The sequence below is a fragment of the Lagopus leucura genome, unplaced genomic scaffold, assembly GCF_019238085.1.
Source record: "Lagopus leucura isolate 7727_CA_CO unplaced genomic scaffold, USGS_WTPT01 Super-Scaffold_100004, whole genome shotgun sequence".
Classification (NCBI taxonomy): domain Eukaryota; kingdom Metazoa; phylum Chordata; class Aves; order Galliformes; family Phasianidae; genus Lagopus; species Lagopus leucura.
In genome coordinates this window covers 48,882,442-48,888,443 of record NW_024962264.1, presented here as the reverse complement: position 1 = coordinate 48,888,443, position 6,002 = coordinate 48,882,442, and the positions used below count along the sequence as shown (strand labels likewise).

Genomic DNA, 6,002 nt, shown 5'->3' with positions numbered 1-6,002 from the left:
TTCTAATATGACTTTTTCTTTTACTCGTCACGTTAAGTTGTAGAGAGAGTAGTTCTGTCCTTATGTTGGCTTGTCTGAGAATGATTCAAGTGAAGATAAAATTAATGTATCAGGATGAAAATACAAGAAAACTAACGCATAGAAAACATTTCATTCATCTGGGGCAATTTTGTTTTAGGAACATCATCCCCTAATGGCCATTTTCACATACCTTCTGAACAATAATATAATCATCTTTGTGAAGAAATTTTGTTCTCCTTTGGCCAAGAAGATTGAAAAAAAAAAAAAAAAAAAAGTCAGAGCTTCACTAAAAAATAAGTCAGATGAGTCAGATATGTAGAATTTATTGTTTCATTTATATACATGTGCACTGGGGCCAGGATGTGTGCATATGACATTTAACTTCATGTATTACTGTAGCTTTAAGACTTCAATAGATTGGTGATTCAATCATTACAACTTCAAGTTACTGATATGGTAAATAAGCAACGTTTTAAGTCCAACGAACTGAGGATGAGATGTTCGTAGTATCATTGCTGCTCTATTCTCAAAGGACAGCAGATGTGTTGCAAATTTGTACTGTGTCTTCAGCATGTTATTAACCTTTACATCATGGGAGGTCTGGAAAGAGCCATTACTATTTCTATACTTAGTAGTCATAATTTTACAGTTAACTTTCCAGTTAGAAAAGTGAAATCTAGATGAGACTGCAAAGAATATTTCTGGAATATTCTGTATAAAATTATCCTGGATAATGCATATGTAAAAACAACGTTTCTCAAATATCGAGCATCTAGAGTATGAGACAATTAATTAATGCAGTTCTTTTCTGACAGAATTTTTCCTACAACCCATTAAATAGTGAGTACTGCCAAACAGAAGCAATGCCGTTGAAGTTAAAATAAGAAATGTCCCATGAACCTGAAATGCCCCAAATGTTATCTAGTTGCCTCAAAAGTTGAGTAAGGCCAGGTGGAATTTAACCCACTATAGAAGGACTTTTGCTGGAGCTTTAATGAATACAAATTTGTTAACACAAAATTTTAAATGTAGCAACTTTATGTGATGAAATCAATTAAAAGAAAGCAAAATGAACTAATTTTATTTGGACACCAGGTTATAACCTAAGTAGCAATTATTGTAATAATACATAATACATCTGAGTTGGAAGGGACCTTTACAAGCCATCCAGTCCAACTTCTCTGCAATGGACAGGAACAGCTACAGCTGGATCATCACTCAGAGCCACATCTAGCAGCGAAAGTCACCAGTATGACTTTAAAATATAAACTATAACCACAGCACCGTTTATATGCCATTTTAGCAAGTTAGCTCTACACCATGAGAGACTGTGCTGCACTTAAATATCTCCCATATTATTTATACTTTCCTAGGTTTTGCTGGTGTTTACCCACCCCTTTCGCCCAGTTGCAATGAAAAAGTCTTTCAGAAACTGCAGGAGGACTTTGGCAAGTAATGTGCATGTCTATGCCTTTCTAAGACACTCAGACTTTCTTCAGGCACATTTTAGCTCAGTCTCCAGTTCAGGAGAATGGCACAGGACCTGTCCCTGCACCCCAAGGACATCCTAAGCCTACACATGATTACCCCAAGACAGCTGTGTGTGTGTAAACAGGTGTCTGCCTGGACTGACCACTGACTGCAGTGAAAAGCGGGAGTTTTCCTGCTGGGGGACACTTCTGTCCACCTAGTTAATAATTTTTCCACAGCTTGAAGCAATTAGTGTCTTTGAAAACACTACTTCTCAGTGCAATTTAGTGAAAATGGAGTAAATCTTTCAGAGTCAGTCATGAAGACCACAGGCAGACAGAGCACTCAGCCACGTAGGCTGCATGTTCTTACAAATTAGGCAATGAAAGCCCGACATACATCTGCTTCAAACACGTCCCACCATGCTTCACCGATGATCTCGCACACCTCTAAATCAGCTTTATCAGTCAGAGGCACATCTGACTTGTCACACAGTCTATTAATTTGGAAAATTATTCTCCCTTTGGGTGGCAGAAGTCAGTGGTAAGGTGCTATGAGGAGTGCGGCAGAGGTCAGAGTGTCTGTTAAAGAGTGAGTACAGGCTGCCACAGCACTACACGGTGCCATGAGAGGAGGTTAAATGTTGTGCCTTGTGTCACTGCTGATTTATTTCAACTAAATGGAGGACGGACAGAACGACACAAATAATTCGCTTCGCTGTGTCAAAATACAGAAAGGGTACCCAGCGCGCACAACGAGGTCTGCACCCGTGTTAATTAAGGAAAACCGCACAGGCGGACCAGAGCCTCCCTTCGCCGCCCAGCCGACAGGGGGCGCGCGGCGCCGAGGGGAGCAGCCCGGAAGCGGGGCCGCTGGCTGGGGCGGTGCGCGGGCCACCCGCTCAGGCCGGGGGGTGGGGCCTGCTGTGCGAAGTAGGCGTGGCGATAGGCCCCGCCCCTGCCGCGGGTCCGCCCCGCCCCTCCCCTCGCGTGCGCGGCCGGCCCCGGGGCCGCAGCCGCCGGAGCGCGCCCGCGGGGAGGGGCCGGCGGCGGGGCCCATGGGGACCCGTTAGCGGCGGGAAGCGGCCTCCCGGTTCCCGCTGCCGTCCCCAGAGCAGAGCGGCAGCGGGAGGGCGGGGGGTGCCGGGGCCTCCCTTGTGATTTTTTTTATTTTTTTATTTTTTTCTCCCTCCTTTCTTCTCTCTCCTGGCCCTTCCCGGACCGCGAGAGGTGAGAGGGCGGCGGGAGCTCGACGGCGAGGAGAGGGGGCTGGGGCTGCCGGCTGGGGGAGGAGAGAGCGCGGAGGAGGAGGGCTCCGGGGGCGGCTCCCGCGGCCGAGCGGGGAGGGAGTGCGGCGGTGCGCGGGCGGGCGGCGGTGCCGCGGCGCGCTGTGCCCCGGGCAGGGTGCCCCGGCTGGCACCGTTAGGGGCGGAGCGGCTGTCAGCCCGCTGGTGCTCCAACTTCCCGCTGTCCGAAGCGAAGACATCTAAGTGTTGTTTTCAGTAAGAGCTGCCGCTCGGGTCTTGTTACGAGCGTGGATAGGGATAAAAAGCTTGAACTCGCGGTCAGGTCGGCAGCTTTTACAGAGACAAACGCTTTGTGTTGTGGGGATGCGTCACGTTGGAAAACGGATCACGAGATGTGTTCAGTGATCTTTCCCGGAACCGTCCTTTCCGTTCTTGTGAAGGTGTTTTTGCAGCAGAACTCCGGGAGATGCACGCAGATAAAGACTTTTTTAAAACACAAAAAGAAAACAAAGCAAAAAAAAAAAAAAAAAAAAGGAAAAGGAACAACAAAGCTTGAACTTCAGAGATGCATTCCTGATAGCGGAGATCACATTTCCAACTTCACGCCTTTCCTGTTTTCTGTTTGCTGAACAATGTTAAGCAGCACAATGGAGGACAGACCCAAACTGATGGCAGTAACCCTCAGCTGAGGCAGTGCTTTCATCTGCTGCCCTTCAGCATCATCAGACTGTCTTTTGAGGACGTCTGTTGGAAGGGCAGGTCTGCTGCTGGACCCTGCCAGCATGTAGATTTTAAAGTGTTGTGTTAGAAAGGCAGTGAATATGAATATAAAATAAGAAGAAAATCCACAGAGATTGAAAAAAATCTTGGCTTAAGCTGTTATGGTTCAAGCTGATTGCAAACTGTTGCTAACTGGTGACGCACACTGGATGAAGCTGTGCCAATTCTTTGGCTCTAGATCCCCAGTATCAGTGGTTCTGATACTCCATGTTGGTATTGACGTAGTTCAGTTGTGATAAGGGAAATTACCTAAATGGACAAAACATCACCCAATAATGTGAGATTTTTCAGCTTTTAGGAAATTGCTGTGTTTCCTTTACAAAACATAAGGTGTAGGTTTGCCTCCTCTTTATCAGCTAGATTTCCCTTTTATTACAGCTAAATGGAGGAATGAATTAACTGCAAACCTCGCTATCCACTATTTGCTTTTTTTCTGTGGGAACAAAATTGTTGTTAAATTTTCATTCAAAATAACCAACAAAGCAACTGGAGATCATAAATAATTGTATTAATTGGCTGCATGGCCTTAACAAATGCAGCCATGTAGAAGTGATGAGGTTATGGGCTCCAGGTGAGTTCATGTTACTGTTCTCACAGCTGGAAGGTCCTTGCACCTGGTAGGAAAGATCAAACTGTTGAAGGTCAGATATTAGATACCACATTATGCATGCAGGTGCCTTACAGGGCTGTTTTCTTTCTTAAAGTGTCTGTGGTCACTTTGATTCAAAAAGAGGATGTGTGCTGTCTCAGCAGGCTGGATTCTTCCTGGAGCTACAGCTAGGCAAAGTAGTGAAAATGTACTAAGGTTATTTAAAAAAAATAATTATAATTAATCTTGTAATACAGTGTTTCTTGAGAGTTTATGTATTCAGATTTCATACTCATTCCTTCTCTTTCTTTGAACAGTTTATTGTATATGTAATTTACGTAAATTGTGGAAGGATCTGAGGTGACAGTTGCTCAGTGGCATACTTTAATCTCTTTCAGGTTATGAACTGAGGGACAAATGAAAGTTCTGACTGAATAGAAAAGGCAGTCTGTTCTCAAGGTTTTTTCAGTGCCTTGTTTCTGATTTCTTCTCACTGTTTTCTGTCCATAGATTATTTTCTGCCTACCTCATCTTCTTGGAAGGAGGAAGACAAATGGAACTACATGATTCTGTAAACACCTAGAGATCATTCTGGTGTTGTAGGTAATTATTGTACTTACTCAATTCCAGTATTGAATGATGCTACAATGAATGTGAATTCATCCACAAAGGATTTGGGCCTTCTTGATTACACCTTCATTAAGTTTTGTACTGCACATTTCTGATGAGTGCACACAAGCAAGATTTGACTTTGCTTTGCTTTTGTGGACTCAGATTCTAATGTTTGGAGTGTTTGCATGTGTTTTTATCACTTACCATGTCTGATGTTTATCAAAACATGCTTTATAGAAGACTGTCAGTAATACTATAATGCTCATTATAATCTTTTCAAAATACATGAGAAACTTCCATCCTCTAATCTTCTAATCGGTATAGAAAAAAGTGGAAAATTTCTTACTGAATCTGTAAGAGAAAATATTGCTTTAGAAAAACGCTTACGATAGAAGCCTTCAGACTGCTCAGTCAAATCTCATTACGTTGATAATACTAACTGGCTTTTACTTTCTTTCATTTTTTTAAGTAGAAAGTACTAAGACTTTTCTAAGCCACAGCCATTTTCAAACAGAGTAGCTTTGACACACGCACAATGCAAAGAGGTAGAAGAATGTTGGGGGGAGAAAAAGGAGTATTTGCCGCAATTTGGCTTTATTTGAACTCTGCATAAAGTAAAACACTGCTGAAGAAATAGTGATGAGGGTAGGAAAGGCAGTGCTTAGGGTGTAGAAAAATAAAAAAAAAGTATCTGTTTTCTTCCCTGTGAGTTATGCCTGCACTGGGTACGTTGAGAAAACAATTTCTGTGAAGTAACTGTGTACTTGTCCAGAATTCATTCATGTCGTGATACAAACGCTGAAGAGAGGTGTTCTCTCTATTTATTTCTTTATCTGTCAAGTCAGTAGCGATTTAAGATGTACATACATCATCATATATACTGATTTTGACAGAATATGCTTTATTTTGTTCTGGGGAGCTGAGAACTTTGAGTGGCTTTGCAGGAGCAGAGAGTTTAGAGGATTGTTGTGATCCACACACTGGAATAACAGGAAGTGTGCTTCAAGTTGATTCAACCCAGAGTGTTTGCTGAGCACTAAATATCCTTTGTAGCTGTCTGCTGAGACAATTCTGGTCCAGAAGTACACGACTCGAGACACTTTCTGTCACCACCTTTAAAAAAAAATAACTGAGAATTCTGGGCAAGAGCTATTAAAAGGTCTTATTTTTCTTTGGATGTTTCCTATGCGTGGCCATAACGCTTCTAAGCTAAGACATCCTTTGTTTTGAAAGTTTTCAGCTCAAGTCTGTTGCCATCCTTTGTCCCTTCAAAGAGTACCGTGA

The 6,002-nt window shown here is 43.0% G+C and overlaps 1 protein-coding gene across 3 annotated transcripts in view; it reads left to right on the top strand.

The window, feature by feature from the left end:
- The first annotated feature begins 2,553 nt into the window (after window positions 1-2,553).
- Window positions 2,554-6,002, top strand: part of KLHL5 (kelch like family member 5) — a 49,181-nt gene continuing 45,732 nt past the window's right edge. For all 3 annotated transcript variants that reach the window (XM_042871093.1, XM_042871092.1, XM_042871091.1), the window contains exons 1-2: window positions 2,554-2,720; window positions 4,617-4,709. The gene's annotated coding sequence lies outside the window, so the exon portion shown is untranslated. The remainder of the gene's footprint in view (window positions 2,721-4,616; window positions 4,710-6,002) is intronic.